At 47.1% G+C, this 14,078-nt stretch overlaps 1 long non-coding RNA gene across 1 annotated transcript in view; it reads left to right on the forward strand.

Moving 5' to 3' along the window:
- The window catches only part of LOC307220077, a 45,474-nt gene that overhangs the window by 14,270 nt on the left and 17,126 nt on the right, over positions 1-14,078 (forward strand). Inside the window, exon 2 of the long non-coding RNA XR_013840692.1 lies at positions 13,675-13,826. This is a non-coding gene — a long non-coding RNA (uncharacterized lncRNA). The remainder of the gene's footprint in view (positions 1-13,674; positions 13,827-14,078) is intronic.

Here is a 14,078-nt window from a genome sequence, read left to right on the forward strand (position 1 = left end):
TGCAGACCAACACAGCTACCTACCTGTAATAAGAAGTAACCCTTTTGGCAGACAGGTTTGTTCCCTGAATGATTGGGATGTTTGTGAACATACAATGCCATCATACCAGCACAGTCAATCTACATCAGAAGCTTTACTCCTAAAGTACAAGGTGATGAAATAGAGAAGCTAATTACTTGGATTTTTAAAAATATATGCTTAGTGCCACAGTTCTTGTCATAGAATGGGTATCAGGGCTGGCCCAAGACATGTTGGCACCTGAGGCAAACCACAAACTGCTCCCACCCCTGTCTGGAAAGAAGGGCTGAGTGATGATTTACCTCAGGAATGGAGTAGGGGGAATCAAATCAACCTTACCTGATGGTTGAAGTGGGAATTAAAGCCTGCTGGGGAGCGGCTTGCTCTGTGTCACGCTGGGGTGGTGCAGACCCCAGGAGACCCCAGAAGGCAGCCCCTGCTATTTTCTTCCCAGCCCTGGGAGACCAGCAGCACCTCCTGTTCAGCAAGAGGCCGCTGAAGAGGTGGCATGGGGGGAAGGGGCTTCTGAGGAGGCTGCAGATCTAGCCTCCAAGAAGGATGCCACAGTCATCGTGGCAACTGTGGAGGCAGAGGCGGAGGCGGCAGCAGCAGGCAGCAATGCATTTCCTGGAGGTTGGATCTGTTGTCCTTGTGGATCCTGCCGCCTGAGGTGGTCACCTCACCTTGCCTCATGGGTGAGCCACTCATGACTGGTATGAGACTGACTGTGGACATGCCCAGCTGTCTTGAAACAAGACCAGCCTGCAACACCTCAAGTTACTGCTACCACCTCTTTATTAATTTGCTTCCCTGGTGAGAAATACTAATCTGATAATCTCAAAGAGATAGAGTTATTGTTGCTTGCATCCCAATCTCCAAGTGACCAGATACTCTAGAGGTTCCAGCACTTTCCCAGGGTTTGGTTTCCTTGCATTTGCCTCTCATGGCTGCTTCTAATCTTTTTAAAAAAGGTTATGAAGAGACTGTTAAGCATACCTACCACGTCTGGCTCTTACCTCCATCCTTGGGAAAACTTCACCAGCTACTTTTTTGTGTGTTTGGGCCACTATTAAAGGTTCGTGAGGTGAGGGGAGAAGGTGCAACTGTTATGTAGTGAAGTTTCACCCTGGGCCAGCAGGGGGATACTGTATATAGTTTTTACTCAGGTCTGTAGATAGTTTTCACTCAGGTCCACGTCAGTTATTTTAGGCGGGAACTCTGGGCTGTTGTTGCTACAATGTTGACAACCGGCTGCCTATAAAAGCAGGCCGGCTGAGCTGTTTGCAGTCAGTTCTATTCCAGCTTACAAAATAAAGAGCTACTTGGAGAAATCAACTTAACACTGGCGACGAGGATGGGATCGATGGACATCAGAGCACAGCCAGATGCGGCCAGCCTCTGAACTGAGCTGAATCACTGATCTGAATCACAGAGCGAAATCACTGAGCGAAATCACAGGACAGAACCAATTCAGAGCTGACTGTTCTGGCTAAGAGCACTGTGTTCCATCCATCGCCCTTCACGCCGGCATCAGAATCATGGCTTCACTTGTGCCTCTACCGCCGTTTGCGCCAGCCTCTGAATCATGGGACTCCTACCTCGCTCGGTTCGACTGCTACCTCCAAGCCAACGAGCTGACAGCAGTATCAAAGGATCGGAAGCGGGGCCTATTCCTCAGCCTCTGTGGGCCTGAGGTGTTTGAGACGGCCCGAGCATTGGTTGCGCCTGAAGCAGTCCAGGCAACACCATGGGACACGATCCAAGAGAAGCTCCGCAACCACTACGCACCAAAGCCGTCCAAGATTGCTGCCCGCCATGCGTTCTACCACCGGAACCAGGCAGAAGGGGAGTCAATCAACAACTACACCACCGCCCTGCGACAGGCTGCAATGCACTGTGAGTTCCAAGACTTAGACGATGCCCTGATGGATCGAATCGTCTGCGGGGTCCGGGACATCCATCTGCAACGGCGTCTCCTTGCCAAGCCAGACCTCACGCTACAGAAAGCCATTGAGGAGGCTGTGGCCTCAGAAGCTGCTGAACGCTCCGCCCAGGAGATCCGCAAGTCCAGCAGCCCGCGTCTTGCTAGGGAGCCAGTTCCGGTGCATCATGAAGAGGCCAGCAGTGATGAGGCATCCTCCAGTGAAGACGATGACGTGCACCAGACAAAGCGGGAGCGCAGGAAGTTCCAACAGAAGTCCAAGGGCCAACCGGAATGTGCCGGCTGCGGAGGCAACCATTCCCGTGCCAAGTGTCGATTCAGAGATGCCATCTGTAGGAAGTGTTCCAGAAGGGGCCACATCGCTAAGGTCTGCCGATCGGCTCCGTCTGACACCCCCCCCCTTCATCGACTCGCAAGTCCAAGTCTTCACTCTAGTCTGCCAAGGAAAGTTGTTTCGCTCTCACCAACTGCCGGTGCCCGTCTGGAACCATGATTGGCCAAACCGACTCGCCTACGCGACGCAAGCTGAACGTCACAGTGCTCATTGAAGGAGCTCCATGTGACATGGAGATCGACACCGGGTCTGCCCTGTCCATCGTGTCATGGAGCACCATCAAAAGACTGGTACCCAGAGTGTCCAAAAGGCAACTCGACTCTCACCGCGTACACCTGAGAGACTACCAGGGAAACGACATTCCCGTGGTAGGCGTTGGCCGGTTCTGGATCGCCTTCAAGGATTTTTCGGGCCTGCTCCGGTTGGTGGTGGTCGAAGGTCAGCGGCCAAGCCTCCTAGGGCTAGACTGGTTTGATGCCCTCGGCCTGGAAGTCACCGGCATCAACTGCATCTCTAACGCAGAGACTGAGGGTCTGGTCAAAGACTTTGCCGAGGTTTTTGACGGCACCTTGGGGCAATATGCAGGTACGCCCATCTCCTTTAGCCTTGATCCACAAGTCGCCCCCATCAAGCTAAAGCCACGCCGGGTTCCCTTTGCTCTCAAGGCTAAGGTGGACGAACAACTGGACAAACTGATCGCCCAAGGAGTTTTGGAGCCGGTTGACCACGCCAAGTGGGAAACCCCCATCGTCACGCCTGTCAAGCCAGATGGGTCGGTGAGAATCTGCGCTGACTACAAGTGCACGATCAACAAGGCACTTCAGCAGCACGCTTATCCGGTTCCTGTTGTCCAACACCTGCTGCATTCCCTGGGTGAGGGTAAGGTCTTCGCTAAGCTGGACCTTGCCCAAGCCTATCAACAACTGCCAGTCGATGATGCCACTGCTGAAGCCCAGACAATCATCACCCACCGGGGGGCATTCCGTTGCCGCCGGTTGCAGTTCGGGGTGAGTGTGGCTCCTGGCATCTTCCAAAGCCTTATGGAGCGTCTCCTGCAAGGGCTTCCGGGCGTGGTACCATATTTTGATGACGTCTTGGTGTCTGCAGACTCACACCAGCAGCTGTTCGAGCGCCTCCGTGCCGTGCTGACCAGGTTCCAAGAGGCCGGGCTCAAGGTAAAGAGGGAGAAGTGCCAGATCGCCGTTCCACAGGTAGAGTTCCTGGGCTATCTTATCGATGCCTCCGGCCTTCACCCGACCACATCCAAGATCCACGCTATCCAGCAGGCCCCCACCCCAAAGAACAAGACGGAGTTGCAGGCGTTCCTGGGGCTGCTGAACTTTTATAACATGTTCCTGCCCCACAAAGCCACAGTGGCTGAGCCTCTTCACCGACTCCTTAGCACTAAGACGCCTTGGGCCTGGGGTCATCGGGAGACGGCGGCCTTCAACGCGGTCAAGGCTCTCCTTTCATCAGACAGTGTGCTGGTACAGTACAGTGAATCCAGGCCGCTGGTCCTTGCCTGCAACGCCTCACCTTTTGGCATCGGTGCTGTCCTTAGTCACCGTTTTCCAGACGGAAGAGAAGCACCGCTCGCCTACTTTTCTAGGACGCTATCTCCGACGGAACGGAATTACAGCCAGCTCGACAAGGAGGCACTGGCACTTGTGGCTGGAGTGAAGAGGTTCCATGAATACCTCTATGGCAGGACTTTTGACCTCATCACTGACCACAAGCCGCTCCTGGGCCTCCTCGCCGGTGATCGTCCAACTCCACCGGTCCTCTCGCCACGCATGCTGCGATGGACTGTTTTCCTGGCTGCCTACCACTACCGGCTCATCCATCGCCCGGGGAAATCGATGGGCCATGCCGACGCCCTCAGCTGTTGCCCTCTTCCAGCATTTGTGGAAGACCCGGCTCCAGCTTCATCGCTCCTTCTGATTGAGGATCTTCCGGCAGCGCCTGTATCGGCTGCCACTGTGGCCTCCGCGTCTGCCCAGGATCGCACCATCAGCCGGGTGCTCAACTGGGTGTGGAGGGGGTGGCCACAAGGGCCTTTTGCATTGGAGTTCCAGCCCTTCGCAACCAGACAACATGAACTCTCAGCTCATCGCGGCTGTCTGCTGTGGGGAGACCGCGTCGTGATTCCCCAGGGACTCCGTCAGCGCGTCCTGGAGGCTCTGCACGTTGGCCACCCGGGAATTGTCAAAATGAAGGCGTTGGCTCGGTGTTACGTCTGGTGGCCTAATATGGACGATGCCATCACTGCCTGGGTGTCCGCCTGTCAAGCGTGCCAAGAGTCGAGGCCTGCACCACCGGCAGCTAAGGGACACACCTGGGAGACGCCAAAGACACCCTGGTCGAGGGTGCACATCGATCTGGCTGGCCCCTTTCACGGCCGGACCTTTATGGTAGTGGTGGACGCCTATTCCAAATGGCTGGAGGTCGCCCTGATGCCCTCCACCACTACCGAAGCTGTCATCCGGGTGCTGCGAGGCCTGTTTGCAACGCATGGTTGTCCTGATGTCCTTGTCTCTGACAACGGACCGCAGTTCACGTCAGGCACGTTTGAGCGGTATCTTTTGGGACTGGGCATCAGCCATGCCCTAACGGCACCCTTTCATCCATCCAGCAACGGGCAAGCGGAAAGAATGGTGCGCTCGGCAAAAGAGGCACTGGCGCGCCTGGACCGGGGAGACTGGCATGAGCGGGTCACCGAATACTTGTTCGTGCAACACATCACCCCTCATGCAGCCACAGGGAGGAGTCCTGCTGAACTGCTTATGGGCCGCCGCCTCAGGTCACCGCTCGACCGGCTACACCCGGACTTTGCCGTGGCTGAACCCCCAGGCTGTGCCAACGCGCCACGGTCATTTGTCCCAGGAAACCAGGTCTTTGCCCGGAACTATGTGGGGGACATTCCTTGGGTGCCAGCCACAGTAGTGGGAGTCACTGGACCTCGGTCGTACCAGGTGGCACTCGAAGACGGACGCTTGTGGCAACCATATAATGTGGGCCAAGACCATGGAAATACTGCTTCAATTCTTCTTTTAAGTTAATATGCTTATTTCCCCAGAAGACACAAAATTTAAATGTCAGCCAGTGAACATAGCAGGAGCCTTTGTTGCTTTGTGAGTCAAGATGATTGCAGTTTGGAAACTTTTTTTTAAACAGAACACCACTTTTGATCTTAGTGCTCTTTATGCAGAACATAAGCTCATTATTAAATTATATTCTAGTAACATTTCAAGTTATTTTTTACAATGAATATTTGCAGTATTAAGAGTAATCTTTACCAATGAATAGTTTCTACATTGGTGCAGGAGTGTACAATGGTGTTTTAAATAGCTTAAACTCTTTATGTGGGATTGAAAGGGGGGGATTTCAACTCATATCTGAATATTTGCCACCCACCACTGAACCACCTACTGATTCAAATATGCAAATCTGCTAACTGTGCTACCAGCTGCACTAGAAGAACTCCAGCCCAGGAAACACTGCACACTGTGAAAATAAAAGATAATATGGAACTGCTTGAATATTGGCATGTGAGAGGTCAAGGACAGAGAAGGGCCTCCATGAGGCAATTCTGCTTGTTTACAGAAGTTCATGTACTGCTTCACTCAGAATCAATAATCCTGCAGCTGCATCTGTCTGCAGATGCAAAATGCCCTCTACCCTGGAAGGAAGCCACCTGTCAATCCTAAAGCATTTGACCTGCAGTGCTGTCCTTCAGCCAAGCCAGAGGGTTGGTTTTTCAGTCTCTTTGAGCTGTGCGCCATGTATCTAGAAATATGCTTGCACTGGTGATGGGACTTCTAATTGTTTGATTTTTATTACTAATCATCCTTCTCATTTTCTGTTTATGAGCAAAAATTATTTACATTGCCTGTAGGTTAGCTCACCAGCAAGAAATTTACCAGACCAGAGTCTCCCTGCAGCCCACCTCTTGGGGGAGGGGCAGTCCCGTAGAGTTGTCTTGCAAGTTTATTCTGGGCATGAAGAAATTATACTTGAGCACTAAAACAAGATGTCCTACAAGATGGGGGGGGGTTTGCAAAACACTAACAATAGTCAAGCCCTGCCCCCCCAGTTGCTCGTGTGGGGCAAGCAGTGGCTTGGGAAAGGATTTGTCTCAGGATGATGGCAGGAGGGGAACAGGTTAACCACTCTTCCTCCAGAAATACAACCCAAATCCAAATGGAGCCTTTGCACCTGCTATTACTTTTTAAACTTGTGATACCTTATTCTCACATCTCCACATCGTGTTTGGTTTGGCAAGAACATAGGAAGTGCCTTGCTCAGTTAGGCCCAGGTCATTCAACAGCCAAGCTCCATAATGCTTATTTTCTGACTTATTCTTAGACTTGCAACCTAAGGTTTTATGTCATTAATTTCTCAGACTCCTACACTACCCATCCAATGATGTGAAAAGCTTTCCTTCCTCACAATAACAAAATATTTCTGCTTCTGATCTTAACCTTGTTTTTCCCCTCTACTCCTGCCTCGCCCACCATGTGCCCACTAATTTCAGGAAAGGCCGGCTGGGTCTCCCATGTGGAGAGTGTCAGTTCGGCCCTGCGGAGCAGTGACGCTGCATGGGCTCCCACATGCATTCCCACTTAATCACGTGCCAAAAATAGCACCGAAAAGTGGTGTTGTGGAATGGGAAAATCCCCACTTATGCATGTCCTGTAACAGAACCTCAGTGTAAGTGGCTTCCACAGGGGAGCTGCAAAAAAATGTGGATGGTCAAGAGAGCTGTGGACTCAAAAATGTTGAAAACCACTGATTTAGGCAACAGGATAAAGGGATAGGACTCCAATATTGGAAAAAGCAGTTTTCAGAAACCAGTGGGAGAACATTTCAACCCACCACTATGCAACTGTCCTTAAAGTGATAATTCTTAGAAAAAAGGAACATCAAACAGCTCCCTTCACCATAGCTGTCAAGCGTCCCTTATTTGAAGGGACAGTCCCTTATTCCAGACTTCACATGTTATTCGTGTGAATGGGCAATTCAGGTAGAATTTGCCTCACATTAGTGTGGATCCTTGAGGTGCAAGTCTCCTTCTGTGGACTTCCGTAGTTGTTCTAGGTTCCAGGACTTGGGTAAAAATACACACAGGCTTCCCCAATTAAGATGTTCACCCTAATGTGTGAATAGCAGCATCAAGGCCAGCTGCACATCACTGGGGACAGGGATGCAGCCCTTTGTACCTGTTATGCCTTCACTTGAATAATGTATAACGAGGGCTAAGAAGTTCAGTCCTACTACCAGTGGCCTAAATTTAGATAATGGGGTCTCATTCCACTTAACAATGTTAAAATGTCTGTGTTAACATAAAAAAATAAGGTTGCCATGTTTTGAAGAGCAAAAAAGAGGACACATTTGCCGACTTCTACTTTTAACTATGGATCTCTATGGCAACTGTCATCATGAAAAAGAGGACTTGTCCTGGAAAAAGAGGACATATGGCAACCATTTGCATAAGAAAATAGTAACTCTTCATATAGCTTATGAAGTGGACTCAAATCCACAAAAGCTTTTGCCATAATAAATCTGTTTGTCTTTAAGATATGACAAGATCTAGACATGTCTTTAAGTTACACTATAAATAAAGTCCAGCCAAAGATGCACAAGGTTTGAATAAGGGTCACTTACAATCTTAGGTTTGGGGAAACTCAGTCTGACTGAGAGCGCAAGAGAACATCAGTGTTGAGAACACTGCACTTTCGACTGTGGAAAGGATAGTGCCAGTCTGGTCACTGCATATATCAGAAGTATGCAATTAAGAAAACTCATTTTCTGTCCCTGTGGATTAAAGGACATACAAGCCCCAAAAATACATCCTATGTAGCTGCAGCACTTATTGGTACAATATATGCTATCAAATGCCCTTGCAGGAAATCATACCTTGGTCAAATTACAAGAGCTTTTGAGAAATGTACAAAGGAAAACATTATAATATAATATAATATAATATAATATAATATAATATAATATAATATAATATAATATAAATCTATAATAATAAGCTGGAGCCTCTCAGGGAATGTTTTTGGACCATAATAATATCATTTTCTTCTTTGGTAATAGACAAGCTGAACAAACACAACACTGAGCTGTTATTAAAGAAGGAAGTGTGTTGTAGTTTGAGTTTGCACAATTATAACACCCACAGATTTTACTGAACAACATGATTTTATTTCCCTACTTAGGAGGTTGCTTTTCTTCATCTTTTCTACACTAATTTTGTTTGTCAATTTCGGCATTTCAGACAAGTATAATGCTTGTGGCAAGCGCCTGCCCTGGGCTGCCTCAACCTTCCTCAGCCTAGTGTCCTCCAGATGTTTAGGACTACAGCTCTATCACTCCTAGAAAGCATGCAAATTATTGGTAATTATGGGAGCTGTAGTCCAAAATATCAGGAGGGCACCAGGTTGGAAAAGTTTGGGCTACATCATCTGCTTATTTCTGAGATCTCTTCATTTTTAATTTTTTGCAGCTAGTATCCTCCCATTTTCCTTCTCCACATAGCCCTGGCTGTTAAGGATTGGTTACTGTTGGTTAGAGAGGGGAGTCTAGTGAGGTGGAATGAGTATGGCCTGGTGGGGGAAAAGGGTCATGCACTTCCCTTGAAGACACTGCGGAAAGTGGGAAAATATGGAAAACTCCAGGTCATACTCAGACTGGGCAACCCTGTCTGAAAGCTGCTAGTTATTTCTTTAGCAACTTTTCTTTAGGCAGCGCCAGTCCAACAAAAGTCCTCGCTCTGAGCACTGCAGAACATTCATTTAGGATGTAGTCATAGCAACACTTGAGGTGATTATTATATTTTTGAACAATGTCAGGTAACAATCAGGTAATTGTAAAATGACAAAGGAGTGATAATGTATCTCTGGCTCAGATAATCATCTATTGGAAGTGAAAGACAAGGGCTGATCTAAATGCCACTCATGGTGGGTGAGATTTTTGGGGTGATTGCCGCCACCCAGAGCAGACCTCAGTAAAGTTGTGGAAGGAATGAACACAAAAGAATATTTCCTGTATGTGGATCTCTATCAATTATCCTGTACAGTGGTACCTCGGGTTAAGTACTTAATTCGTTCCGGAGGTCCGTTCTTATCCTGAAACTGTTCTTAACCTGAAGCACCACTTTAGATAATGGGGCCTCCTGCTGCCGCTGCACCGCCAGAACACGATTTCTGTTCTCATCCTGAAGCAAAGTTCTTAACCTGAAGCACTATTTCTGGGTTAGCGGAGTCTGTAACCTGAAGCATATATAACCTGAAGCGTATGTAACCTGAGGTACCACTGTATAGGCTCTAGTATAGAAATTAGGTTTGGTAAAACACTTCCCACTAAAAAGTCCCAAAGCAAGTCACAACGTAGTAAAAAAAATATTACAGTGATAAAATTTGCATAGACATATTAAAAACAGATTTAACAATACCATGTTCTAGTTATAGGAAGCAGAGCCTGGTGAGATGGAGGAAGCACAAAAGGATGGCACCTGGTGGGACAGCAAGGTTTTGCTATGGGGACTTCCGGGTTGGTGCCCCCAGTAATGGCGGAATTCCTCTGATCGGGAGGAATTTGCCCCGTGGGAATCTGGGTCTGGCCGCCACGGCGAAGGCGGAGACCCGTAAAAAATCACAGGCGGGAGAAGCCTGTGAGCGTGGGATTCGGCGGGTACCTTTTGCGCCTCCCCTACTCGCGGGGAAACCCAGTTTCAGGGGTCCGGAGCGACGTGGGGTGAGCAGCGCAGTGCTTCGAATCGTCTGCTTCTTCCACGGAGCGAAGCCGCATAGCTGCTGCCGGAGAGCGCTGACTTTTGATTTTAAAGTAATTACCCGTGAGTAGAGCTGAAGCGGGGGAATTGGATTTTTAAAAAGTTGAATTTGGCATCGTAACGGGGAGGTTCAATACAGGAGTCCGCCTTCCCCTTTTGTAAATAGACTGAAGCAATGAGGCTGCAAGCTGAAGTCTTGGAAAGCCTACTGTAAAGGACTAAATTTCCACTGGTAAAGAACATTAAACCCCCCCTTGGAGGCAGGAGAAGAGGGGGAAAAGTTGTGGATTGAGTATGCCTGCAGGAGAGACCGAAGAGAGCTAAAATACTGCCGCTCTGACTCTGGAAATGGGCTGCTAGCAGGACTGACGTCTTTTGGAATGCTTATTGACAGTGTTTAGAACGTTCATTGACAGCTAGCTAAATAAGAGAAATACATTGTTTCTATTGTCTCCAGCTGCTTTTAAAAAGGAGTAAAAGTAACTGAAAATTGAAACTAACTTTGGATTGTTGGAAACTGTGTTTAAAAGAGGACATTACTGATTAATATAAATAGAAACTGTTTCCCCCTAGTGGAAGCCTTTGAAACTGGTTGCTTTACAAGAGCTGGGTTAGGGGAATTTCCAGCTGCAAGATAAAGAACTGTGAGACTCTGGGACTGACCTTGAATTTTTTAAGTGTTATGGCAAATGGAAAGGAAAAAACAGACCAGTCAATTGCTGAAAAAAACATCAAGGTCTGGGAGGACTTGGCATCAATCCAGGAGAGGCTCAACATCAGGCCCCTCTGCCTCTTCTGCTGCTGCTTTTGCATCAGTACACTCAAAATCAAGAGGAATGTCGACAGAAGAAGCCTTAGCGGCTACATTAAATAAAATAAATGATTCACTGGAACAGCTTAACAAGAAAACAGACGCGATAAATGTAAAAGTGGATGTTGCAACTACTAAAATTGACTTAAATACAGAAAGTATAAATAATTTGGGACAAAATGTGAATACCAATACAGAAACTATCCAGAAATTGATACAGGAATCTACTTTGATATGGCAGACTGCGGAGGAAGCCAGGGAGAAAGCCATTGCTGCTGAATGTAAAGTAACACAACTTGAGAGAGAGAGAGTCCCAGCCCTACAGAGGCAACTTGATGAACATAAGTTGACGCTTGTTATGACTGAACTTAAAGAAAAACAGACGAATTTGAGGATCAGAGCCCTACCTGAATTGGAGAAGGAAAGCTTGACAGATTTTCTCATACAGGAATCTGCTGACTTTTGGGACTTGGACTTGGGCCAAGAAGAGTTTAGAATTGTGAGGGCCTTCAGACTTGGAAGAGGAGGGAAAAAAGAGAAGAATAGATTAAGAGACTGCTTGATCACCCTTCGAATTAAAGAAGAGAGAGATAGAATCTTGGGTTGGCATTACCAGAAGAACCTAGAAGTACAACAGTCAAGAGTGGACATTTTTAAAGACGTCCCGAAATATCTTTTGGATTTTAGGCCTAACTATGGAGATATTGTTGCTCTGCTGAGAAGGAACAAAATCATCTTTAGGTGGGAGTTTCCCCAAGGTCTATCCTTCAGTTTCAAAGAAAGGAAAATAAAAATAAGATCAGTAGAAGATAAAGTAAAGTTTTTGTATAAATATGAAGAAGATCTGCAGAAGGGACTTGGAAAAGAGCCAAGAGCATCGGATAGAAGATCACCAGGATGAAGTTGATGGACTATACGGACTATACGGAACTGGCGGAAATGACTGGCAGAATCCGAGACCAGGGAGAAGATTCGGCGGAAGAAGACTGGAAAAGGTTTAAAGATTATTTACGGAAATACTGTAAATTTAATGAATGTTAGAAAAATGTTGGAATGTTATATGGCTTTAGTAGAAATGTTATAAGGAATTAAGTATAAACAGATTAATAGAGTATTAAAGGGAAAATAAGGTTAGAATGTGCTAAGATAATTACAGGATAGAAAACAGGAAGATGGAAAGGAATTGCTGAAACAATTAACAGAAGTGGAATACAAAAAGGGAGGTGTGAGGAGGTCATGGAAATAAGATATTGAAATTATTTCATGTGCTTTAAATTGTTTTTGTTTTGTTTTGTTAGTTTAATGTGTCAGTGTTATGTAGTGTTTGTGTATTGTATTGTATTGTTCTTGTTTTTTGTAGTGTTTAAATTGTTGGAAAAGTAATAAATATTTTTTTTAAAAAAAAAAAGCAAGGTTTTGCTATGGTTGGAGCCTAATGAACATGGGTGTTGAAATGTAGTGTTGAAATGTTCAAGCATGACCCAAGGGCAAGGTTCAGCTGTGTGTGGCCAGTGGGCTTGCTGGGGTGCTGCTGCAGCAAGTAGTCATAGGGGGCCATGAAGATGAACCACCAGAGCGTGCAGGGGACAAGATCTGTGGGGTCTGGTGCAAAGAGGCCCAGCAGAGGCTTGTGGCCTGTGATTATTGTGAAGTGGTGGCCATAGAGGTAATCATGAATGAAATATACTCAGAGTCAAGTGTGAATTTCATGCTCTTTATTCAGCTCATAGTAGCAATGAATGAAACTTTCCCCAAAACGTCTAGCTATATATACATTATTTACACAATGGGCCCCACATGATTGGCTAATTCCGGGCTGTTCCTGTAGGCCAATCAGGTTGCGGATTCACTTCCTCAGAAGCCTGATTGGCTGCTCCTGCAGGCCAATCAGGTCGCTGATTCACTTCCACCTGGAGCTGGATTGGGTGGCTCCTGCGGACCAATCAGATAGCTGCATTCTGGATCCTATTGTTCTAGGTTTCAGCTCAGTACATAACAGTGAAACCTCTTTACTCCAGCCACGACCGCCACAACCTCCTTGTCAATTTGGGCACAGTTCCACTCAGCTGCTGACAAGGTCCACAAGCAATAGGCAACCAAAGCCTCCTGGCCAGCCAGCGAGCAGTTGCTGAGCACAGCGCTGAAGCCCTATGGGGAAGCATCACAGGTGAGTACCACGAGCAGGGACTCACTGAAGTGGGCGAGCACACTGACTGAGGAAGGGAGGCCCTTTGTAGCAGAGAAGGTGTCGCCGGGTGTGTGGCCCCAGGCCCAAGGGGACTTCTTGTCCATGAGCTGGTACAGGGGCTCCACCACAGCTTGTGTGGCAGGATGGAATGATAAAAGTTCAAGGGTCCCCAAAATGCCTGCAGCTCCTGCTTAGAATGTGATGGTGGAGTGTTCCAGATGCTGGCTACCTTGGATGGAGATGGGTGGATGCCGTCAGCATCAGTGAGGAAGCCCAGAAACTCGGCCTTGAGGACACCCAAACCAGAGGTGCTTGACTCAGAAGCCCCGCCCCCCTCATGTGTCACAATTGTTTGAAATGATGGACATATGTTTGCAACAGGAGCAGGAAACCTGATTTTTTAAAAGAAATTATATAAAATTAAAGTAATTTGGTTTGATTTGTAATAATTTTAAAACTAATAAAAATACACTTTTCAGATTCCTGTGCAATATCTGGTGGATATTTTTTTAATCTGGTTTGCTTCTGCAGTTTACTGGTTTTATGCAAATCTGAGGAATCTTCTCTCTCTCTCTCTTCTGTTCAGTAGCATGCCAGGAAGAAAATATATATGCACTGAGGAAGGAGTGGGCATGGAAATAAGAATAGAAGAAAGTGACTGTTGATCCATTCACCCCAAAACACTGGACTAATTTGGAGTCCATTTCTACCCAAGTTAGTGGATTAGCCCCATATCAGGTAAACCCAAATTTACGGGGGGGCGGAACATAAATACTAGTGGGTTTTTTGGTGTAGCATCATGTGGACTACAAAAATTAAATGGGAACACAATCATCTTGAAACCCACAGTAAACTCTGGTGTGGATAAGCCCTACATAAAAAACTCGGTTCCAGATTGTTTCTTCTTATTTAAAACACCTCACCATCTTTTAACATAATAACTGACATCCTAAAGGAAAGATGAGTAATGCTCCAATCTTATTGTTCAGA

Source organism: Podarcis cretensis (genome assembly GCF_951804945.1).
Source record: "Podarcis cretensis genome assembly, chromosome: 7".
NCBI classification, from domain to species: Eukaryota; Metazoa; Chordata; class Lepidosauria; order Squamata; family Lacertidae; genus Podarcis; species Podarcis cretensis.